This window comes from Parus major, chromosome 1A (genome assembly GCF_001522545.3).
Source record: "Parus major isolate Abel chromosome 1A, Parus_major1.1, whole genome shotgun sequence".
Lineage (NCBI taxonomy): Eukaryota > Metazoa > Chordata > Aves > Passeriformes > Paridae > Parus > Parus major.
In genome coordinates, this window is record NC_031773.1 from 8,172,594 (window position 1) to 8,198,796 (window position 26,203).

At 35.3% G+C, this 26,203-nt stretch overlaps 1 long non-coding RNA gene across 1 annotated transcript; it reads left to right on the forward strand.

Moving 5' to 3' along the window:
• The first annotated feature begins 171 nt into the window (after window positions 1–171).
• On the forward strand, window positions 172–21,184 carry LOC107204148. Its single transcript, XR_004497670.1, has 4 exons — window positions 172–298; window positions 17,908–18,044; window positions 20,215–20,295; window positions 21,018–21,184. It is a non-coding gene; the product is annotated as an uncharacterized LOC107204148 (long non-coding RNA).
• The last annotated feature ends 5,019 nt before the right edge of the window (window positions 21,185–26,203 follow it).

Sequence of the window (26,203 nt, forward strand, 5' to 3'; positions counted from 1 at the left end):
ACCCTCACAAAATCCTCAGCTGAGCCAACAGCTGCTGTTGTATTTTGTGTGTGTATACTTTAAAGGCAATTCACTGCCGGTGGCACTGAGCAAGAGTGTTTTTCCAGTGGCTGAAGGGAGTAGGGAAGATTGCAGCACTGGTGGGCAGAGAAGAGCAGAGAGCTCCAATTAGCAGAAGCACAGACGTCCTCGGCTCTTTGAAGGCTGCGACAAGTTGCTGCAATTTGGCTTTGAGGACTTGGCGCTGCAGGCTTGGCGCTCGGTGTCTGCTGTCAAGGATGAGAGCTACAGGCATATGGTGAGCACTCAAAGAGCTGGGGCTTAAGGCTATGGCAAGTAACTCTGCAGAACTGGCAGCAGATGTTCCTTCATGCTCCGTCCCTGTGTATTTAGGTGGTGTGGAAGGGCCCACAGCTTTAATGACAGCTACTTGCATTTGAGCTGTGCTGATTCCATAAACTCTGCCTCACCTGTAGAGGTTTCTGTGTAATCCAGCCATTTCCTCCCCATCGCAAGACAGTCCTGGCCTTTTTGTTAAATTAGACAGCCACAGAAAAGGTCATAAAGCTGATCTAATTGATCAGCTAATTAGCTGATTAGCATTAGATATGATTAGCTAATCATATCTAATGATATGTCTCTTAATAAAAGAATTGGCTTATATAGTTAAAACTGTTCATTTTTTTAAATTTTATTTTCTCTAAAAACTCAGATTAGGGACAAAGATCCATAGAAAGAGATTGGGAAGTTTAGAGAATGTTGTTGGGCTTTAGGGTAAAATAACACCAGTTAGAAAATTATTCTATGAAGAATAAATTATTTTAAATATCCAGTGTTACTGTTTTAACTATTTCAGAAAAGCAGGCATAAACAATTCTGTTTCATTTATTTTGGACTTTTGTTATGGTATATTTAATCTCTTTTACCCATTTTTGCACTCCTTTACACTTGTTTTAGCAGATAGATTTTATTTTAAGGAAAAAATTATTCTATATAACCTATGATGTTTTCTTGAATCAGTTTCTTTACAGCCATTTTTCACTGTTGTCTATCTCGAACATTCTCTTCTAAATAGAAGAACATATTTAAAAGTAGGCTAATGGTAACAGAGACTGAAACAGCAGGAAGCCATCTATTTTCAGTACTGCATTCAGCTCTATGGCAAACTTTGGGGGGAAAGCATTAATAGATTTGTTATAATGAAAATATTTGTTACCAAAATTTGAAATATTTTCTCTCATGGTAGTATGATGTAAACAGATTGGAAATTTCAGTCTTTGCAAAATCTGTACTTAAAATACAGCTTTTACAAAATGAAAAAGCAGCACCAAAAAGTTTTAGTATGTCATAAATGGTATTTTAATGCATTAATTTAATTTTTAAGAATAGCATTTTTGTCTTTAAAATGTGGGAAGATGTTTAATACTACCTGCAATTTGCCTTCTCTTTCACTAGGAAAAAGAAGGCATGTCAAATATTCTGGAAAAAAAAAAATGGAACAAATAAATAAACAAGGGTGTTGCCTATTCAATAACATGAAGAAGAATATAAGATATGGAACTTCCTGCCATAACTTGCTGGTGGTAAATTTTGCATTAATACAGAGCAAGGCTGAAGAAGTTCTGGGGAGGAAATACCATCAGTGATATAATTTTAACCTCAGGAAGACCCAGAATCAAATTGTTGAAAATACTACAGTGTTGTAAAATTTTATTTCTACTCTCTTATATTGTTTATGCATTGACATCCAGACTTTAAATGGGGCTGAACAGGCTCTGTTCAGATGAAATACATCTACTATACACTTATACTATATATCATATACAAGTTTCGCAAAGACCAGAAAATTATTTGGTAAAACTTTGAAATTATATACTTAAATATAATACTTATAAAAATTTTAACAAATATTTTCCCAGAAATTTTAGCTATTGGACCTGGCTTCACTCTATGAAAGGTTAAATATTATTTTAAAAAGTCATAATGAAAAACTAGAAAACTGATTGTCTCTCTGGTAAGTTTACAAAAGCTAGCATTTCACCTGAAACCATACCAAAATCTTGAAAATACAGGAATAAAATTGCAGTGGGATCCAAGGATGTTTTTAGAAGAAAAATCTGTTCAATATTTCATAGCCACTTCTCTTTTTTGGTGTTTTATGCCTTTTGTGCTGTATTCTCCCTTCTGATTCTCTCCTTTGAAGTTCTGAGTTAAATCAACAAGTGCAGCGATCAGAGTGATGCATTAATTCCTATTTCAGTCACAACGTTGGCTTTCATTGGTTGGGATTTGGTTGAGATGCCTTTGGTGTTGCTTTGTGAGGCCAGCTTTACTGTCCCAGTGTGAACAGCTATGAAGTGCAAGGAGTGTGATTACAACAGCTGAGAAGTAATTGAAAAATAGTAATTTGCATATTTTTTTTTCAGAGAAGGTTTTGTATTCCCCCAGTAAAAGTCATTGTTTGCAGGGTTTAAGGAATTTTCAATATTCATGGAAATTACTAGAATAAAACCTGGAACAACAATGATGTAGATTCATTAAAACCCCACAACTACATTTCTTGTTTTTCCCAGTCCTAGATCTTTTCAGTAATTTAGCATCATTTATGGCTAGATACCTGAAGAGAATTATTGTCTACTATTTCTATCACTGATGTTTGGGTTGTGCTTTCTCTTGGTGGTTATTGAAATCCATTTATATTTATTTCTTCCATTCAAACAGCCTACTACGAGCTCCTCTCTGTGTTAGTGACACACACCTTGCAGCCAGAGGGCCCCCTGTACATAAGTTAGGCAACAAGGATTTCTCTAATTCCCCTTCCCTTCCCATCCCCTATCTGCATGCTGCATTACTGTGAATCCCCACCAAGGAAACAGCTTGTTGTCTGCACCAGACCTAGCACAGAGTTTCCATAGCATTTAAATTTGACCTTAGAGCTGTTGAAACACAGCCTTTTGAAAATTGGTTTAATAAGAGCCAGGACTTTTCATCCATTATTTTCCATGAATTTTCACTGTCCCTTCTGTACACTGGGTAGAAGATTTGGCTTTTTAATCTGTGCACAGAGGAATTCAAATGGTGTTTTTGTTACCCTGCAGCTCACCCAGGTCTTTGTAGCAGCAGTGAGAAGGGTTTTATCCTGGGATGGACCACACAGGATTCACAACAAAATTTCCTGTTATATAACACTGTTCTATCTTTCAGGAGGAAGCCAAAGACTAAATGACACTCCATTTTAAATGTATGTTAATCAACCACACCTTTGTTAATGATTTACTCAGGGCCAGGACTTTGTAGCTCTGTAGTTTGGGATTATTCCAGAAGGAAACTGAAAGGAGTGCAGTGGTCTGATTTATATAATGAGAAGTAGGAAAAGAAAGGAAGTTCAATAATTAGTCTAGTATAAAAAAAATAGTATAAACTCTCTGCAGCATAAATAATGAATTAACACTTCTAATATTTTCAGCCAGTTACTTTCCTGACTGTTTTGGTGTTTGTAGGTATAATTAATTCCTCTGGGATCAGTTAGGGATCTCTGGGACCCTACAAACCTTAATGAATGCATCCGTAAAACAGGCCTTGAAGTTTAGAGGTGGGTGCTATGGCACAAAACAGACAATTTATATAGACTTGGGAAATTGTGGCAGGGCTGAAAAAAAAATTGTTTAAAAACACTTTTTAAATTTTTCTCTAATTTGCAGCCACGGGGGATCAATTTTAATGATAAGAAACTTAAAGCTGTTTAAACAGCTTTTCTATCATTAGTATTTTCATCAAAAGTTTTCATAAAGTTGTGTTTAATGAGCATTTATTTTAGTGTGGCCACCCATTAAGCACTGCATAGTCTGAGGGGTCATTATATCATGTACATATAGTCTGAGGGGTCATTATTTATCATATCATATCATCATATAACATATATCATATATCATATCCAGCCTGCCACACCTCTGTTCACACCACTGCAGGTGGGGGCAGTATTCCTGAAAGCACCAGAACTCACCCCAGAAATGGTGCCAGCCAGAGCCTGCCTCATGAGGTGTATTCCATGAAAATGTGTCCTAAGGAGGACATTAGGAATTCCTTATGTGCAATACAAAGTTAGCACAGACATATCTGTATTTCTTCTTTCCCAGTGAAAGCAAAATGTCTAAAGGAAAGACTAAGAAAGGGTGGTTGAGCAGATCTTGGTGATCTCCAAGTTTGTGAGGTGAGATACTGGCAGAGAGACCTTTTCTGTTCCATCTTAATTACCTCCACTGAGGAGTTTAACTTCCATGTCTTCATTTGTCATACAATGGCTTCTATGTATTGCAGTTACACTGGCTGACACTGATAAATAAAATAGCTGAACCTCAAATATAATTACCTCAACAGCTGTGCACTGTACTTGAAAACCATTATTCTTTATATTAGGTAAACAGAAAATGTGATTTCAAATTTATTGTAAAAAAGATTTTGCTGTCTTGATTTTGAAATAGTTTAGGAAGTACAAACTCAGCAAATATATTGCTGACTTACTGATTTAATCATCATAATTTGGATACACAATTTACATATTATAAATAGCATCTTCATCAGTATGTCTTTTGTGTCTACTTTTTCCTGAAGGCTCTGGTATTCTTAGCTGATACATTTCTGAAAATAAGTTTTCCTTTTTGTCTAACATTTATTCAAAGAAAGGAGAAGATATATAGTTAAATTCCAGGTGCTTTTTAGTCTTGAATATTGTTCTATAAGTTTGGTTGGTTGAAGAAAAGAGAAATAATATAAATTTATTCTGATTTCCTATTATAAATCCTTGGTGCAAACATAAAATGAATGAAAAAGAGTGCATTTCTAATTTTCTGGTGTGCTGTGAAGCTAATGAAGGCTGATCTCTTATGGATTTGTGTTCTTTATGACCCAAACCTTCCTCCAGCAGTAACCATGGCAGGACACAGGCAACAATTGGAAAAGATTTAACATGTGCTGCTGATAATCCTGAGTACACACGCTCTTTGTTGCCATGCTGGCAGGCCAGCCATCTGTCTGAGTGCAATATATAGTTCTGTCTGATCTAGGAGCCTTATCTGTCTCAATTTGATCTGTCTTTCCCACAATGGGAGTGCCAATTCAAATCTCTTTCCGAGAGGCAGATGACTGTTTTCACAAAACTTGCAGGAATTTAATTTTTTTTTTAGACTTTCTGCTTTCAAATTTGTTTGAAATGTTCAAAGGTGATTAGGAAGAGAACACAGGGAAAGAAATTAACAGATGGATAGGGAGGCAGCCAATTCAAATGCACATACCTTTCTTCCTGAGGAAATAGCAACACTACAGAAATGGCAACAGAATTGTCAGGTTTTTATAAGATTAGAGAAAAAAAACAGGCTTGTTCATTTCATATCTGGTAGGGCATTTCAAAGGAGATGATGATCCAGGCAGATAACTAATGACACTCACAAAATAAGTGTAGTTTAAAATCCTCATGCAGTGCTATTATTTCCACTAAATAAGAGTTCAAAATTCCTAAATGTAAGGAATTTAACAATAACAACAACATAACATCATGTTTTCCAAATAGGTGTGTGGTGAGGGGGAGGGAAATCACCCCTCCCTAACTTCCAGGGATGAAAATACAGGACTAGTTTGATATGTGTTGGGTACATCCTGGATAATGAAGTTTTGATCCACAGAGATTCCTTAGAAAGAAAAACTGGCTGACTGTAGTGTTCTTCATCCTGCAGAGTCCCCAGCACACCTGTGTAAAGGAAGGTGGATATTGGGACACATTAGTTGTGAACAAGCAGGAAAGTTCCACACATTTTTTTCTTTATGAAAAGCCCTAGGGAAACTCTAGATTTGGAAACATTTGAAGGGATATTTTTTCCCCATAGAAGGTAGTTTCCTGGTCTTACATATTGAAAACAAGCTCTGAACAGTCTCTGTAACCTGAGGCAACTACCCTTGAGTTCCTCAGCTTGCACTCTTTGCATAAACATTCAGGTGCTCATGGAACAAAGGCTCCTAAATCCCACTGGTGACTTACCCATCTTAAGGTGACTACAGCCTTTAGACTAAAATATCTTAGACATTTGAAATAAAAAAGTGCCAGTACTACTAATTCTATGAAAATGTTACTATATATATCTTGATCTGTGTAGCTGATGCACATAGCCTATTGTCTGTGAAACTAGTTGTAAAAAGTGACTTTTTATTTTCTACTCCTTTTTTTGGTTGTTTCATTTTACTTACACTTCAATGTCTAATAAATAATCTATTACCTTGAAGCTATCTAAGAATGGAGCATCCAAAAACCTCTCTGGGCAACTTTTTTCACTGTATCAACACCTTGACTGTAAAAAAGTTTTCTTCCTTATTTCTGACTTTAATTTACTCTCTTTTAGTTAAAAACCATTATCCCTTGTCCTATAGCTACAGGGTCTATAAAATGTCTGCCCCCATCCCTGGATATCTTCAAGGTCAAATTGGATGAGTTTCTGATCTAACTGGAAATGCCCCTACTTATTGCAGGAGAGTTGGACTAGATGAATTCTAAAGGCCCCTTCCAACCCAACCCATTCTGCCATTCTCTAGGATTATTCTAAAAGGCTCTTAAATTAATTTGGAGCATTATATAGCATTATGTATTTTTGCTTGGCATAAATTGGGACAGTCCATTTTATTGTAGTTTTTGCCATCTGAAGATTGGTAGTAAATATTGATGCTAGACATGCTAGTTCTGATGACTCACTAAGACAGCTGCTACTTAACAAGATTTTTTCTAGAGAGAGAAGGAAAGGGAAGGATTGAAATATTTTCAAGTTAAAAAAACCCCAAACCTCGTAAGATCTGTCACACCTAAAGAAAGTGGTTAATCTTTTAGTTATTTGTAGTTACTCTAAAGACAAATCCATGGTGAGGAAGGCAGAAATCCTGACCCTCCATAAAGAGAAAATTTTATGTTAAAGCGTACTGGAAAGACTGTTGCTCAAAGGCCCTAAGGAAGGTTTTCTTTGTGGATAAATCTGTTTTCAAAGGCCCCAGTTTACCTGTGGTATTCTGAATTACATGGGATCGCTGAAATATAGTAAAAGTATCCAGAAGGTCCAAATCAATTGCTGTTTATGATAATTTGCAAAGCTGATGAGGTTTCAGCATTCTATTAGTCACAATGAGTATCTGTGCAGCATGAAAGAGCTCATTAGGAGTGTCCCTGCTATGGATTTCCTCAACAAAGGAGAACAATAACACATTGCTTCTCAGTAGCAATTTTTAATTTAAAATTAACATATTCAAATATTATTCATTAGACCACTGTTTCAAAATTCCTGTCAAGAAGAGACCAAACAAACACACAGGGTCTGTGCATAGTCAGTAGTTGGTACCTACTTTAAATAACTTTTTAAAGAATTCATCCAATGTAGTACAGAGGAAGTTAAAAAAATTCCTGGATTTTCTGTTTTACAGTTTTCCAAACGCTGGATTTCCAGCCCAACAGATGGTGTCATATATGACACTGAAACACAAAGACACATATAATAATCTTTGGCTTAAATAAATAACAACTTCTAATCAGTTCAATAAAAATTCTGTGTCCTCATCATAGAAAAAAGTTTTCCAAGAATATTTCCAAGAATCCATTTCCATGTGTCCTTGTGACACATGCCAATGGCATTCAAATTTCAAATCATACTGGATTTCAGAATCAACAAGAAGAAGCTCAATCTTCTTCAACTGCTTTAGGGATGTGGATTTTTACTTGTATTTGGTTTCAAAATAAAGCATCCCTGTCACCAGTTTTGCATTGCCTTTGTATTTTAATGTAGCTGAAATGAAATTAATCCCACCAGCTGTGGGGGAGCAAAGGCTGGTGGGATAACAACATATATCTTCTTCATAAGCCATTACAGGTGATAACTAATACTTTCTTTTACATGAAAGAAAGATTCTTGTCCTGCTGGACAAGTTAGGGTAAATTTTTTAGGGCCTTGCTCATCAGTACAAATTGACTGCTCTGGATAGAGATGCTGATTCTTTTTATACTTCTGGATCCAGAATCTCACTGATAGTCTTCATGGGGAATGCTATGCAAAATCCTGGTGTCTTTTTCTGTAATCATAATTTAAGGAATTTGAGGTTCTAGAGTTAAAATTAGCCAGTTGTATCTTTAAGGTTATTAAGGTATCCTTTTAAATACATTACTGACTAAGTTTGCAGAGTGGTGTTTTGAAATGCCATTTGAGATTTTTTTTATTTTTTTTTTTTCATGAAATAACATATACCTAAATATCAGTGTAGTTCTCAGTCCAAATTTATTCCCCTTTTAAATGTGCTGGGATTTTCCCTGTAATAATATTTTGGATTTTTTGTTTGCCCTCATAGATCAGAGAAACACCTAAGCATTATTTTATGGTTTCATGGAATAGAAGACTTCTACATATTTAATGTCAGGAAGCAAGCCCTGCATCACTTATTTAACTATTTTTAATTTCAGGATGTATTTTCTGCTGTATTTGTTCTACTTCATAGAAGTAATTCCCACCTATCATTAACCTCTTCCAGAAAGACAAATGAAGCTACAACTGTTAAATCCTTTTAAAGAGCTCAGCTCTCATCAAAGGTCAATCAGAAGTCAAACTGGACATTTTTTAAACAATTGAATAGGAGAATATTCCATTATATATGTCAAGATGAGATGTGACTAATGTCACAAAAGTTAAAGGTTAGGGGCTAATCCACTGAGAAATCATTCACGGATCATATTTAAATTGCTCACAAGGTCTCTGCTCTCTTACCAGAGCTGCAGCTAAAGATGAGAGCAGACTTCCCTTAATATCTGTGCTAGCATTTAAATTCCTGAACTCGGCTTTTCCTTAAAAATAGAAGGAAGACATTTTTAATTAATTAAAAACAATCTCTTCCAAACTATGTTAATTTAGTTAGACCAACAATTTTTATAAATTCATTTATTCTTTCTAAATTAAAAGCAATTATGTAATAAAATTCAAAATGTAAGAAAACTTCTTCAAAGACTGTATCTTGAGGGAAAGTGTTAAAAGTCATATGTAGACTCTTTTCCTAAATAAAAGCTTCCAGAAAATCAAATTAAATAAACAGTTGACAAAAATATAATGAATCTAAGTTCTTTTGGGTTTGGGGAGAAAAAATACTATTTCTTTATATGCAGAAGATGCTGATTAAAAATAGCAGCATGCCACACATTTGAGGAATAAGCCATGACCTTAAATATCTTTGTATTACTGACATGGAAGCTTTAGTGGGAAGAATATCATTGCACAAATTGGATTATGGCCAATATACAATGAATCCATCTTGACACATTGTTACAGTGATTTTGAGAAAAAATACTGGGATTCAATGAATAGATGTAGATTTTTTAAATTGTAGATGTATGATCTAGTCACCATTTTTCTGTTTATAGACCTATACAGACATATAATTTGATTATAAAATATGAAATAATATTTAGTAAATCCAAGATATTTACACAAAATTATGATAACCAGTTTAACTAGAAATAATGGAGTGCTTCAGTTGCCTTTCTACAGCCTAATTAGAAAGGGAAAGAGATGTTTCCTTTCCTCCTACAACCTATGCAAATCTGACTTCTAAAAAAGGTACTCAGACAAAAGACTGTGGAGAAGTAGAGGATTTAACTCCTAGTGAATATTATAAAGAGACTGGAAATTGTTTGGCTTGGTCTGTACAAAAGAGAAAATATAACTATTGATTATTACAGTCATGTCCAGACAGCCAGATATATACACATTAAAATATAAATATTAAAATATATAAAATATATTTTGAGGAATATCCCCTGAATTTGCATTTGGGAAGAAATAAAGAAAACACTTTATTTATACCTTGGGTATTGCCTAATCTTTTGGGAATTTAGAAGTTTTCTGAATATATTGCAGAGATAAGCTTTGAGGTTAACTGCTAGAAAGACAAATAAATGGAACAAAATGTTTATGCAATAACAGGCCTAAGTATTTGATTTGGAAAGGAGGGAGAAGGGTCTATTTTCCCATTGGGGAAGTAACTATACTAATATTTGTGGCTGTTTGAAACCATGCAGCTGGCTTTTTTGTTGCCTTTAAGCTGTACTGTCACAGAATAGCTGAGGACTGTGTGATCTCTCATCTCTTTTCATCTCCAGTCCCAAAATGTGTCATAGCAGTGTTGGTAATTGTTCTGATTTTCAAAATACTGGGATACTTCATATTAAGTTCACTGGGTAAAATATTTTTTGAATACTCATTTCTGACAGTTTACAGACCTTGTTCCTACAATCATATAATCAAAGGCTGGAAAAGGCCTTTGGGGTCATCTGGTCAGCTCCAACACTCTCAGCAGGACTAATTTTAACTCCATAGCTCAAGGTATCAGTAAGATGTCCTCCCTGCCTTCTCCTTCCACAGATGAACTGCAGTTCTCTGAGCTGCTGCTCAGATATCACATGCTTAAGCCCCCAACCATCTATGGCCTGACCCTAGACTTGCCCAAGTGAAAGCAAAAAGAAAATGAGTGAAAGACTGAATTAACTGCTTTCAGAGTTTCTTAGATGTAAACTGGCTGGGGAAGATTTCTTTATCACATACATTTAAATTCCAATATACTAGTTTTTCTTTCTCTTGGAGATTTCAGTGCTTCCATGGTAAGGGAAACAAGAACAAGCAGTTAAATGCCTGTTGGGGTGAGATTTCTGCCTGGTACTCTGAACCAAAATACATTTCCCCTCATTATCTTCCTTATGAGTCCATGTATTTCTTGTACTTTTTGCGACTCTTTTGGGTCAAGATTGTTTCATTCTGCCTCAGCAGCATTGAGTACAACAAAGCAATGCTCTGGCAATGCTGATCTTGGTGCTGTGGCACTGCTTTCCCTCCCCCTCTGCCCTGGTTGCAGGGATTAGAGGTAGAATTAAGTAATGTCCCAGAAATGTGTCCTCTCAGCCAGGGTGTCTCCCAGAGCTCTCCTGGCTTCCATGCCACACATTCCACGTGCCTTAATGCACTCCCCAGTCTCAGCAAACAATTAATAAAAGTCTACAATTCCTGCTATGAGCAATTACTGAATCTCTCAGCTCAAAATATGCTCTGTTCAGTTAGAGTACCCCACTCAGAGTTTATTAAGACTTGGCTCTATTATCATCTGTTTCCCAGCCAGGAACTATGAGAGTTATGACACAGGAGGAAAACTGAAAAACAGAACTGACATTGATTTCCATGTGTGCATGATCTTGCTCCAAAGACTAGTAACATAGCAACAAGGGTTGCATTTTTTTTCTTCTTTTTTCCCTTATTTCTATAGCCCTATTTATCTTTTTTAAGACTGTGGTTAAGGCTGTGTGCTTTCTTCAGGGTATTATTCTTATATTCAAAATAGAGGATGAATTTTTAATACCTTGTTCACTGCACCAACTTCCAAACGTATTTTGCTTATGATAGTTAAATCCTGATGTAGCATCTGGTTTTGATGGAGTTTCTGCTTTTATTCACTAATGCTGTTGGTCTGACCAGGTCATCACGTGTGACTTCATCAGATATCAAACAGCATGGTTTAATTGGTTTATTTTACATCCAAACCTCGACATCTCTATTTCACTCTTTACAACACTTTTGTGTAACTTTCTTCAGTAACATCAATCAAGAGTAAGTTGACTTTTAGAAATGCACTTTATTTCCATTTTCCACTTCCCTTTTCATGTCAATACATTATTATCCTCTCCTAACCTTAGCAGTGGAGCAGAGCTTTCAAATTATGTATGAGCATTAAGACATATAACATGATAATAGCAAAGTTTCAGCCAAATGTTTTGATATCCCACTCCCTGGACATCTGTGTACTAAGAGTAAGCATCAGGTCTCATTAACCAGTGCATGAGGCTACCACAAAGGGGAATTTCTCTGTAGCTCCATCCTCTGAACAGTCAGAAATAATAAAGAAGCATATGGTGGTTTAAAATTTAGCCTTCTGGCAATTTGGCAGGTACCTGTTTCAGCTTAGAATTCAAAACTACAAAAATCTCTCAAAGTTTAATTTTCTCCAAGAGGAAAAAGTGAAGATCATATCCTTGACAAGATAAGATTTTCTTCTTATACTGAGTATTTAGAGAACCTTGTGATAGTGAAGCTGAAATCTTTATAAAAAGGGAAAATGCTACCATGCATAGTATCTTTATCACCCCAGTTTGCTAACATCCCTAAGCAGCTTTTGCTGTGAAAAAGAGACAGGATGAATCAGAGCTAAAACATAGTTACATATTGACCTAGTTATTTGCAGCAATTTTGGAAGGTGCTTATGAGAAAAAAAATCAAGCTCCTGAAAGGAAAGGTCCCTAACCATAAGTCCCCTATCAAACCATAATCTGGTGAAAATACTTCCTAGTAAAAGAATTTAGTGCTTTTTCCTCAGAAATATAATTCAACTGTTTCAGAACAAAACAGTTTAGCAGAAGCTCAACCTATCAATCATAATCCTTCCATCAGCTCAAACCCTTTCACCAGAGCCAGCCTGAACACCCACGTCTCCCCCTCAACCAAGCTTCTAGCAGCCTTTTATGAGGTCCAGGTGATCTTCAAGGTATTATTTGATCCCTGTCTTACATGTACAGTCAGGAGGAAGGCGATTAGTTGCAGGTGGAACTGGTTTAAACTTTAAGAACTTTAACAATTACCACCATTTATAGTACCTAATGCCAGATTTCAACCAAGTGCCAGGGCTCTGATCATTTTTTTTGATCTCCAGTATGCCCACATTCAGCAACTGTTAATTACATAGTTTGTAACTAAAGATCTCCCAAACATGGGAGGGGACTAAAAACCCCTATAGTTCTCAGTTAGCTTAATTATACCATGGTGACAAGAATCAGGAGAACAAAAGAAAAAACAGACAATAGATTTAAATGTTACTGAATTTCAATTGTAAAAGAAAACATGCTCAGCAGCAGAAACCGTTCACATAATTCTCTCACTGAATCTAAGCACAAATACGAAAGAGAAGGTTTTGTGGTGCTGTTACCAATGAACCACTTTGAAAAGGAAAACAGAATTTATTGGAATTTGCAGGTAGCAAATTTCATGTTACGCCCATGCCGAATGTCTATGCTAGGTCTGCTTTGGACCAATATATTTTACAGGTGGCATGTGTTATTTTGAAGCAACAAGCAAATAATAAAACTGATGAAACATGAATACCTTGTGTTTCTTAAAGTTTTTTTGGTTTGGTTTGTTGGGAGCTTTTTTTGCCTGAAATTTAATTACTTCACTCAGTGATTATGCTGCTTGCTGTAAACTAACAATTACATTTAAAAGGTTCTCCTATCTTTTAATTCCTGGGAAATTGAAATACAAAGACCAATGAAGAAATGAAGACCACTGATAAATTCAAACAGACATTGCAGTATTTTAAATAATTTATTGATACTTAGAAAGGAGCAGATAAATACACAGGTGGCTAATTTTTAATGCAAGCCTCTCAATGATTTACTAAGAACATCTGCCAGACGATTTATATGTGTTCTATTCAGTACTCAGATGCTCATAAAGGAATTATCCTGAAGGGATGAGAAAGCTGCTTCAGAGTAGGCGTGATGTATACAGTGCAATGCACATGTCAGTGCTGATAGAGAGATTAAGTTTCTCTCAAGGATTCTTGAGTACAAATGGACTTTTTTTTCCCTCTTTGTCATGCCAAAGTTTAGTCAGAGGGTGAAAAATAAGAATAAAGGATTCAGTGGAGATTTTCTGCAGACATAAATTATATAACTACCTATGAACCCATGAATGAAAAGATTTTTATGAGCTAGTAAAACTTCCTTCAAGAATCTGTGGCAATTTCAGCAAGGTATCTTTAGTATAGTTACATATTAATTTTGACTGCATATGTGGTTCCACTTTCTTTGGCTGAATTTTCACAAAACTCACAAATTAATTTAATCTATGAGGGAAGTTAAAATTATGATGTTAAGTACACATGGCTGAGGACAGCTCTTTTCAAAATAACTTGTGCATATTAATGTGAGTTTGATAGAGAACAGTCATATGTCACAGAGGTCAGTCTCATCCTGAAACACATGATCCTGCAGTGGATTAAAGATGTCATGTGCAGGCCAACTTATTAAAGCTAAGTCTGGGGACAAATGCTCCTTGAAATGCAGTTTCTTGATGGAGGAATTGAGGAATACAAGCCCTGTCCAGTGGAATGGCAGGCACTACAGCAGAACACTTAAATACTTCTGTAACTTAAAGCAAACACTGCAATCCCCCTGATTTCCAAGGGAAGAGACAGCCCTTGGAGGAGACCCCTGTTTCACCACTTTGATACCCCTGACAAAAATAGCCAAGTGTAATTTTTTAACCTTTAAAAGAGAATTAAGCTATTTTTACTATTTTTTTCCTTCACTGATATTCCTATTAGGTTGTTTATTTGGACTGGGTAGCCCATTACAAATCCAAGTATTGTACATAATTATTCAACTAATTCATTTGCTGTCTCTGTGGAATTAATAAATAGTAGTATTTCTCTGCTAACATAACTGTGCTGTATATCAAAGGATACTTCAGCAAAAAAATGTAATTGTACTTATAATAACTGAAATATCATTATTTATTTCTAAGCAAAAGATCTTGTCATCACTTGGCCTGGATGCAACATGAAAATTAATATCTCACCATACCAAATATATCAGTGTGCCACCATTCTTTGTTAAAACTATGAACTAAATTAAAAAGTGATTTTCTGGATGTCTTGTAAGGGTGGACTGAGTTCATCTCCATCTTGTGTTTCTTTTGCCAAAAGAGTTTTATTTTTTTCATTATGTCAAGTAGAGCTCACTTTTTACAGGCTCAGAACCTGAAATCTTCAAAAGTGAAGATGAAGAATGTAAATAACTCTCAGGATCCAGACCAGTGAGCTCCTCTGTGAATCTGCCTTTTGTGTGTTGCTTTAAAGTGTTGAAATATTTCTGAATACCTTGAAAAAAGCAAAGAAAACAAGTAAACAATAAATCCACCCTCCCACAAGATTCTTCTTCTCTACTCTCTGAAAAAATCTAAAAATCCTGTCCAAATCTTCCAAACAATGAAAAGAAATTCCAAACAATAAGAAGAAACTATGAAGGTGGAAGGTGGGAAAAAAATCCCAAATGGAAGCTGCCTGTGTTTAGTGTATCTTTTGTCAGCTAAGCCTTCAGATATTTACTTGACTAAAAGGAAGCAGAACTACAATGCTTATCTTCCTCTCTTGTCAGAAGTGTTCTCAGGAAGATATTCCAAGTGAAATCATTCACAGCTAACTGTGGATGAAAGTATGATATAAATAGGACACAGTGATGGTGCTTCTGTTCTGTATGAGTCCACCTCTACTAATCTGTTTTCACTTAGTTTCCACCTAGCATATTGTCTTGAGTTCTTTTACATTTTTTATCACATTTAATGTCACCCTAAAAAGAAAAAAAAATACCCAGAAATCTCAGGTATTATAGCCAGGATTGTGGAACAAAGGGGAAAAACACGGTTTCAGTGCACAAATCAGCACTGACAAAAACCACTGCTTCCTTGTACAAACAAATCAAAGCAATTAAAAAGAAAGAAAGTTTAAACTCTGTATAAGCCCCGAACCGAGATTTTTGTCTACAGCAGGTGTAACATTTTAAATTTTTGTTTAACATTCTTGGTAAGAAAGTCTTTGATAAAGCAGGCCTCTCTACCTCTCAAGCTGAAGTTAAATAAATAAAAAGCTATTTAATAGTAGCTCTTAATGCATGTTGACATAGTAGGTAATGGCTGATTCAACATTAAGAAGTTAATGAAAATCAGTCTAAGGATGATGCATAATCTGGAAAATACACCTTTGACTTTTTACTGTATAACTTTGTATCATGAAGTCGTGAGAAATTCTTATCTGTCAATAAATCAGAAAAAAAAAAAAAAAGGATTAATGAGGTGGTTTTGACTTTAACACTGTCACTTCTCTTTAATCTCTAGCTAGGCTTGATGTCATCAAAGCACTTAATCAAAGCCCTAACTATAAGCATAACAGTGTTAAGCAGATGTTTCGAAGCAAGCCAGCTTGCCATTGTGCTTTGCCAAATGGGAAATGGATTATCAGGTAGCATGAAGTGATACATCATCATCCTGCAGTCAGGGCATACGGTATGAGACACCTGTGCCTTTGCTGCAGTGGTGGAAAACAGCTGTGCACCACTAAAAGTGCCCACAGATGCTGTGGCATCCCACTCAAAAGGGGAAGGGAGCACTCAGGATTAAAAATATTTGTGATCAAAAGGAAAGATGAAAGTCAGAGGTTCTAGAAAAGCTTACAAAATTTTATTAGTAAATCACACACTTGGCATAAAAATTGTTTTAATTTAGTCCCTGATCTCCTAGCATAAGCACAGAGCAGCAGGTTTTGGATAAAGGGAAGCAAGAGAGCTGTATTAAAGAGGGGGAGAGAGAAAGAAGGGAAGAAAGGAAGGGAGATCACCAGACCTGGCTCCAGTGTTGATCCATCTGATGGAGTGTCTAGGGTTTTCAGCTTTGTGGGTGAACCTTTTTATAGTTGAGTTTTCCCTGCCTTGGAGATAAGCTTCTTGCTTTCTATGCCAATTAATTTTCATGCACAGACCATTTTTAAGCCTTTCTGGAAATGCGTTGGAGGGATTGGAGGGCCTTGGGTGGTCTTGTTCCTCCCCTACATCCCATATCCATTTCTCAATCTCATTTTTGCCTTTGTGCTGGACTGTGTTGTGCTTATTTCCAGGAGCATTTGTCAAGAACATTTGTCCCAGAAAAATGCTACGCTAGCTCTGTATGATCCCCTGCTCAAGTCACATCCTGTTCACTCTCATAATGTGCTATTACCACAAATCCTTATTTGTTACCACCAGCAATCCTTGGTTGGCTCCACAGCCATGTTTGAGATGGACACGGGAGCTGCCTCATTTTCTAGGCTTCTACAGATGCAGAGATAAACCAACACTTTCTGCTTCAGTCAAGGTCTTCCTTACATCTTCACCTTCCTCTTCATCTAAGCCATCTCTACCTATATAATATATAGGTATGTATACATGTATCATATGTACACATGAATAACATATGTACACATATACATATATGTATACATCTACCATTAGGCTGAGCCAACTCTCAGCACTTTCCTTTTGGCCTGTCTACCTTGCAGTCAAATATATAATTGTAAGACATAAAGAAACATTGTGCTGGTACAGACTAGTTGTCCTGTGTAGCAATTGCCATGACCTTGTAAGCAGCACAAAATGTCAAAGGAATTTCATGGCTGAAAAAATACTGCAGGTCTAAGGGCACAGTATTTCACATGCTACATGCATGATAAAATCAATTGGAAATAATTTTACATATCCATATATATCAGTACATATTCAAGCTACAGAATAGACACAGCCTGAGCATATCCTATAGAAAAGGATTAGAGTACAAACTGCTCCCTGGAAGATGACAAATCTGAGCTGCAGTAACTAAAATCATAGCTTAAATAAACCCAAGCTGTTGTGGACACAACCCAGCATCCTTTCTGTACAAATGGCCTGTGCCAAAGTCAGTAGGGAGCTTGCCTTTACAAATATGGAAAGATCATGTCAATTCCTTCCAATAATAGTCATTAGTCTTTAAAAATATGTAAGGAGTAATAAAAAAGCAAACAGTGTTTGAAAGCTAGTATTACTTTTACCCCCAGTGCAGGAAATCTGAATGCTCTCTGTTTCCTCAAATAACAAAACTCATCATTTTTTTCACTTCATAAAATAATTAAATCACTTAGTAAACTTTCATATTTGCTTTCTTTAATTCTTGTTTCCAACCTGAAAATCTACAGGTCCTTTGTCATAAAAGCCCCACAGCATTCTCTCACATATTCTTCCAGCACTGTGAATCCAGGCACAACAGATTTGTGTTAGTTCAAGAGACAGCAAGACAGATCCACGTATGTGTCTGCCAGCGTGTCAGGGTACAGGTCCTGACCAGATTGTCACTGATGAAGATGGAAACAGAACACATAAGGTAATCCCATTTCTCCAGGCCTTGAATCTCTCCCTTAGCTTCCACCCTTTAAGGAAGAATGCTCTCATTTTCCACCCTTAAAAGAAGAATGTTCCCTCATGCTCATTAAATGGACTCAGTTTTCTTTTGTTAATACAAACCCCAAATATGCAGGGTACTTATCAGTATATATATATATATGTATATATATCAGTATAATATAGTATAATACAGATATCTGAAGGTTTCCTAAAAGAGTAATTCGATTTAACTTTCCAGTGCTTTCACATTCCTGTTCATAAATCAGTTTGGTCTAAATCCTGTACTGTTTCAAGTCATTGCCAAAATTTACAAGTACATTTACAGCTGAAGCTTCAACCTACTTTATAATCAATAATTGTTTCATGGAAGGCACTATTTAACAGAAGCTGAGACATTCTGACAAATTGGTACATAGCTTTGGTGGCAAAAGGAATTTTTTTAATCTGAGCATTATACATTTGGAAGGTCATTTCAATAATAGGCCTTTAAAGATGAAGAAAATATTTATAATCAAAAATTGCAGGACCCTTTTTATTTTTTTTTCTTGGTAAGCTGACAATACTTTTTTCTTGAAATCAGTGAGATTTGGCCCAGGTGTCTTCTAGATTTTTCTTGATCCTGAAGATTTGAGCTGAAGTAATTCACAGTGAGTGCCATATGAACTCAGTATTCTCTGTTCCCTTTTTCTGTTGTAGGAAGCAATTTAAGGGAGTGAAATATCTCAGGATTAAATTTAACCCTAGCAATATTTTGTTTAACTTAGATACTTACTGGATTAAACTGCCTCACTCTAAGTTCTTTATTTTCAGAGTCAGTAAGTGTGGCTGTCATCACTCTTGTGCTTTCACTTAAGCTATTTCCAGATATACAGATTATGTGGTTTTTGTCTGAGAAGTTTTTTAAAAGTATTTGGCTTGCTATATTTAATGCAATAAAAGTTTTGATATAGTAGTGGATTTAAAATAATGAGTGTGTTTAGTGCTATTATTGAACATAGTGAAAATGGAAAGGTTAATGTAAAGAGAACTGCATAAAGCAGAACAGACTATGAAGGAAAATAAAGCTTTGCTATTGGATGAGTACCTAAGAATGGAATTTTCCTTATACATTTTATTGTGAATCTGTTCCTCAATTAGTTTCTGCTTTAAGTCAGTCTTGAACTGTTACTATAAGAATAAAAAAATTTCCTTTACATGCAGACTATACATAATTCTTTGCCAATTTAGAATTATGGGTGTTTTCATGTAGGTTATTGCCTGCTGTGGAAGATTTTCCCTTTCTGACAATTTTCCACTGTTTCTTGAATGTATCTTCTTTTTGACAACTACCCCAGCTTAGGTCCAAAATGAAAAGATGCTCAAGCTCTGAAGCTTAAAAGAGAAAATAGGACCTGGATTTTGCTGTAATTCATTAGCTTGTTCCTTGGTAGGTAGGTAAATATGATTGGGTTAGGTCTTTGCTGTTAGACTAAATTAAAAATTATCATTTTCCTATTCTATGATTCTCTTTTTGATGTGAATAAATATTTTTAAATGACATAAACTCAAATATTGCTCATTAAATGTGATGCATTCTTTTCTTGTATATCAAAGATAAATCACTGCTTTGAAAAGTTACATTCAAAGATCTTTTGGAGACCTCTTATGTGTGGCTATAATTAAGAAATTAATAATTAGTAGTGGTTTTTTGCGTTTCAATTTTTTGTGAGTTGAAACTTTAAAAATGCAGATGTTATATTCCCATATCAGTTTTTCTTTGACCAAAACCAGGAAATTCGTAATGATGGCTCTCACTACAAATGTAGCTTGGCCTCACATATATATTTAATACTTTATTAGATACCTTATTAAATTTCTATGCTCATAAAAACTAAAAGCTGCGTAACAAATATAATTTATTTTAATTTCAGCTCAATATTTTCAATTTTAATATTCAAAACAGTTAATATTTGAACCACTAAAAATTGTTAGATTTTTGCAATTAATTTTCCAATAGCCTTCAAGGTATTGAATCTGAAAACATTCAAGAAGATGCTCTAAATTCATACCAGAATCTATACTAATTTTTCTTTCCAGAGCCTTTGATTAGGGTGTCACTCCTCTATCAATGAAGCTCCAGAAACAAATTCACATATTTTATATTGTTTAAGGAGCTGAAGAATTCTCTGTCTTGGAAAATGCATGGCCAGAAGAAGCTGGTGGACTCATCCTTCTCCAGGCTGTGTGATGAGGTATGGGTTATAACCTTCTGCAAGTTCCTAGCTTGAGTGAACCACTGTCAGTGGTTCAAAAGGTTCAAAAGACTTTTTGGGTCACTGGACACTTGCTTTGCCTGGATTTGAGGCTGAACGCTGTTCAATTTAAACTTAGGAAATGAGACCACATCTTGCATACATCCAGCACTGTATCAATCCTAATTTGGTAGGAAAGCGTGGAGCTGTCTAATGAGTATGATTAGGGTTTTTCCCACTTCTCTGCTGGAAGTGTCATAAGACAGTAAATGTGTCATCATCTTCTGGTAAAATTTTGCCGCCCTGATTTAAGCCTCAGGAATCTGATAAAAATAAGAAATTAGAGTTATTCAGTGTGTATGTAGGAGCAGTTTCTGAGGAAGCCAAGGAGTATAATCCAGGACATGCACAAAGTAAGGTCAGATCATTTCTATCAGGTGTAGGAATGGCCATCTCCCTTTGTTAGGAGATTCATATTCATTGAAAGAGGCAGGGAGAGAGATTTATTTTATATTGACCATGGTTCAGAAGTTTAGCATGAGAATTTGAACATGGAGTTAAGTTTTTATATTCTTTCATGAAGCATACAGACTTTTTTTTTTTTAAGTATTTTACTAAGTTTCATGAAATAAAAAATATAAATCTTGGTCTTTATTACTTACAGAATAAGTACTTATAAGTATAAAAACATAAGTTTTGATCTTGAACACTTATTCCTACAGAATAATTATCTGAATTTCTTTTTGAAGAATTTTCCTTCTGGTCCAAGACAAGATGGAATTTGGTAGCAAGGTAAGTGGGAACTTACTGACCCTAGAGCCTTCTTTTGAAGTGCAACCAAGTCTTCAAATGACAAAGCATACAGCCTGCAGAAATGAGTTAACCTCCCACAGAGAAATACCTTTCTTTCACCCCTACAATGAAGCTTCATAAACTGCTATGAAGCCAGTATGATTAAAGTACATGGCAGAGGACTTGATTTCACTTTGTGTAAGAATAAAGAATATAATATATTACTTAGAGGAGGATACAGCTTTTAATTTTTCATACAGAAATAGTATGAAATTATATGTTACTTCAAATAAATAGTTTTTTTTTATTGTGTAACATTCAGTCTATATATTGCTGTATATCATAAATGAATTATTTAAAATGTTTATGATTTAGGGCAAGAACATGAATTATAAACCAAGTATCATCTCATAAGCTTGAGAAACAGAAAACATTATGGAAGCCAGATGCTGTCTGGGGACTATGTAGATACTTCATTACACAAATTCCTTTTGTCCTTACTGCAAACAAGAAGACACATTTGTCTCATTTGTAATCATGTCCCTTTTTTCTTCCAACAAAGAGGCCAAATTGACAAAATCTGGTAAGGCCTGTTAAAATGAGAATTTCCCTACTCAAGGGGATTCTACATTGATGCAGTGTAGCATGTCCTAAAAAAGACCAACCACAAAGGCAGAGGAAGAGCTAAAAACATAATACTAACTATAAGGTATTGGTCTAAAATATGAGTAAATGAATATCAGTAAAATTTCTGAGTAAGATAGTAGATAATTAAGAATATAAGGGGAACGGGAATGTCCTCAGGGCAAAAGAGGAAACAGCAATTTTGTTTGTGATGTTAGAAGAAGTGAAGGAATTTCTGAAGCAAATAAATGTATAAGACAAAAGAGAGATAGTAAACAACTACCAATGGAAAGGGTTTGGGAGGCTACAGACAAGTGAGAAGAGTAGGTAAATGTAGAAAACAAAATTAATGATATGCCGAAATTAAACTATACCTATACAAAGAATCAGAGAAAAAGCTAATATCTAAGCTTTTTCTTATATCTTATTCTTAATATCTAAGAAATAACCTTGAAGAAAAGACTGTTTAAACAGATAAAATCTGTGTCCACATGATTTTCAAATATACTACAGTAGATGGGCAGATTTGAAATGAACCAAGATGAAGTTTCTGAGCTTAATATTCTTATTGCCTCTAGAAGACTGAGATTAGTTTATATCTGACTGATGCAGAAATGCCCTTTCTCCAGCTGACATTGAACTTTCTCAAAACTTTAAATCCAGTGATCTGAAATTTGGAAAAAGATGAATTATTGTGCAGTTGCCTTTAGTGGAATTTTTTCAGCTAGAAAAATGATTTACTTTTCCATTCTTCCTTATTTTCTTTAATATTTCCCCAGGAAAGCTGGCAAGAACAGCCTTCATAATTATCTTTGTTGGCCAAATTCTTCAAAGAAACAGGCTTGCCCAGACTTCATTAGAAAGCTCCAGAGAGGTGTGTAGAAATATAGACACTGTTAGTCGAATAGTTCCAGCAAAAGTTGTAAAAATTAAATGAAGAACCAAAATTACATAGGGTTTAAAAGAAAAAAATGATTGGAACCCACACAATATTAAGAATAGTTAGTATGTTTTCTCTATGGAGAAAACAGAGATTTGGAGATGATAGGTTTTTAATATTTGTGTTTTCTCCCACTCTTAGTGACAAACATCAGGGAAATTATGCAGAAAAAATACATATTTAAATTAAAGTATTAACATTTCCTGTGGTGATCTTTTGTAGCCAACATTTCCTCATGAAAAATAGACAGCAAAGAAAAAACTTGGGAAAGCACAAATATGAGAATTACTGTTACAGAGAAGAATTTTGGTTGAATGAGAAATTAAATTCAAGAGCAACTGTTCAAAAGTACATAATTTCAAGTTTTAGATTTCTAAGATTTTAGTATTTTGATTACATCTATGTAACAGACTATGAATGAGATCTAAACTCAGTCTTATGTTAAATGTTTCCTGAGTCAATGTCTGTCACAAACTGGAGCTACTGACTCTTCATATGCTGTATGCTCATGGTGAAACTGGGCCTAAGCATGTTAAAAATATTTAAATTAAAGTGCCTCACCTCATATTTATGAAAGAATTTGGATTGTTTTTCACCAACACAATATTTGATCCCTGTATCAGCAAAATTGTAACATGGACTCATCTCCTCTCCTTCCACTAAAGAGTGTCAACCAATGAGAAGCAGTAAATGGAAACAAATTCATGTGAGATTGAGATAATGGTTGATTCAGCCATTAAAAATATGTTTATTGAATGTGTATCAATGTTAAAACAAGATTGTTAAAAATGCCTCTGACAATTAAGGAATTAGGAAGGTTAAGCTTACTTGTGTAAAGATAAATAGCCATCTTGAGGTGAAATGCCCTCTGACAGAAGCAAAATTAGCCATATATTTAAAGACTACATCGTATTTCAAAAGAAGAAAATGTCTCCTACTTCCTAATTCTTAGAGTACATGATTCAAAGAAAGGTTTAAGTGCCTAGTATGAACATTTTGAAAATGAGACCTATTAAAATAAAAACTGTTACATTATCACTCTCTCAGCCCCTAACAAGTGTGAGCTTAGATTCATTGTTCAGACATGTTGACCAGCACAGGTAACCACTTATTAACTATCTGTTATCACAGGCTTTATTCTTTATGTGGGTAAGATAAATGAATAATCATATATTGTGCCACTGGGTTTCACTGCAAAAAATTGTGAAACCAAACACAGAGTTCAAACTATTGTTGTTTCCTCTCCAACATTCTTATCTCTTTCAAGATTCAAGTGGCACTTTTCAGATCTTGCTAATTCCACTTTATCTTCTCCCAGTTTTAATTCTGACTGTAGAGCCCCTTGTCTCTTTCTGTTTTTGTCAGATTTCCCTTCTATGAAGGTTTGGTGGCTTTGTTGCTTCAGCTGTTCCTGCACCAAACACAAAGGTCATATTCCAGTTTCTTTCTTACCATTTTGAATGCTTAAGGCAAGACCTTCTCAAAGATAGAGAAGATAAGAATTTAAACAGTCGCATTGTGTTATTTTCAGACTTATTCTTGCTTGTTGCATGTTTTATTTTTCTTTCAATAATTTGAATATTTTTGTGTGACTGAAACCTTCAGAAGAAAGATGTAACTTATGGCAGACATGCAAGTTTACTCTAAAATACTAGTTTTGTCAGAACTGAAAATAAGAAATACAAGGTTTCATGATGGAAACTACTGAGTGCTCTCATTAACAAGATGTGAAAACAAAAGTAGGTGAACCACACTTGTACTTTGCAAGTACACTTCCTGAAGTAGCTGTGAAACAACTTTGTTCTCAGGTCATCCAGCCCTGCTCTGCTTTCTTTGGTTCTGAAATTGCTCTGACAGGTTTCCAACATCCATTTTTCCTTTCACCTCACTTCGCAAAACATGCTAATCTTGCAGCCAGGACTCTCTGGCTGCACATGAGTTGAGATTTACTGCTGTGGGATTTTATGCCATGGCCAGGGAGGTGTTTTTCCACCAAGAATAACACACAGTATGGGGCAAACTTCCTGCATGATCTTACCAGTTTTGCCATTTTGGACCAGCATAAGAGGCCACTGCAGAAAGGTTCTGCTCTTGAGTTGTCATTTTTCCTCGTGTGATTTTCCTTTGACAAACTTCAATTTGAAAATATTGTTCTATTCTAAATGTTATTTTACTACACTGTAAGGAAAATACACTTATGTTTCCAATGTGCTCTGGATACACTTCAGAAGTGAATAAGTAAGTTGTGAAACAACTTGTTATTTTACAATGTAAAATTGTTATGTTTTTTAAAATATTCAGAGAACAAAAAGGTTCCTGTCAAAAAATTGCTATAGCTCTATTCCCACATGCCTAACCTATAACAGAGTAGCATTATCTGCTATGCAGAGAAATGGGCTGAAAATTTTGCATATTTCCTATTCTACCTTTGCTAGATAATTTTAGGGAGAAATTTTCCATTTCTGTCTTTAAATACCTAATTCTTAAGAAGTTATATATTTTAAAAATTTGTTAATATTTAAAGGTCAAGCTGTAAGATTCAAGTGCTGTAGACGTAGATCCTGTGTTTAGTGTGTGATTTATCACATGGTAATATTTGCAAATGGAAATACCCTTAGCTGGCAACAGTGCTCTATTTTTTATTTTGTGAATGAGCTAAGAAAAGTGGTAATATTTATTGAACTTCCTTTATTAATATAGAAGGAGTTTCAACAAAAAAGCGACTTATTGTGAGACCCCTTAGGCCTGATGAATTTATAATCATCTAAGATAAAAAGGGAAGAGAAAGAAGAAGTGTTATCCCTTTTCAAGAAGTAGAGTTATGGGCTTAGGCACATGGACAAGTTCCCACAGAGATAACAAGCTACTGAAGAGCGACCAACTTGTTTTAACTGTCCCTTCGTGCTCCCTTGGTTTGTGGCAAACGTGAAGTAATTCAAATAATCCTCATCCTCTTTCATCGCATATTTCGTTGAGGACCAGAGAAATGTAAATCACTTCGCACTTGTCACAGGCTAAGAGATTGAAGATAAACGTTGCTGCAGTTCAGCTATATTGGGTAACTCATTATGGCACTGTGACTTTCCACGTGTCTGTGACTCGAGACCTAGATTGACTTTCTGTGTCAAACACTGAACCTACACTTTTGGAGCCTCACTCCCATGTCTAAGCTAAAGACAAAATGAATACTGCTTTTATGTCATTGCCAACCATGAGGACAAGAGTAACTCAGGAAAGCCTAGCCCTAAACTATAGGTGACCTGAAAAAGCCAAAAAGAAGTCAATTGTATTGAAAGAGCAAGGTTTCTAATCATCATTCATAGATTCAAAATCTTGCATATTCTGATAAGCAAGTAACATTTAGAATATTTGTTCAGTGAAAAAAATTTGAAACTTTTGGAGGTTATCCAGTTCTCCATCCCTGTTCTTTATTAACATGTTTTTATCCCAAGCAGCAATCCCTTAGCTGATCAGGTTATGATTGTATTTCATAATGAATCTTAGGACATAAAAAAAAAAATTAGCAATGCATTTTCAGCAGGTTCTGAGTTT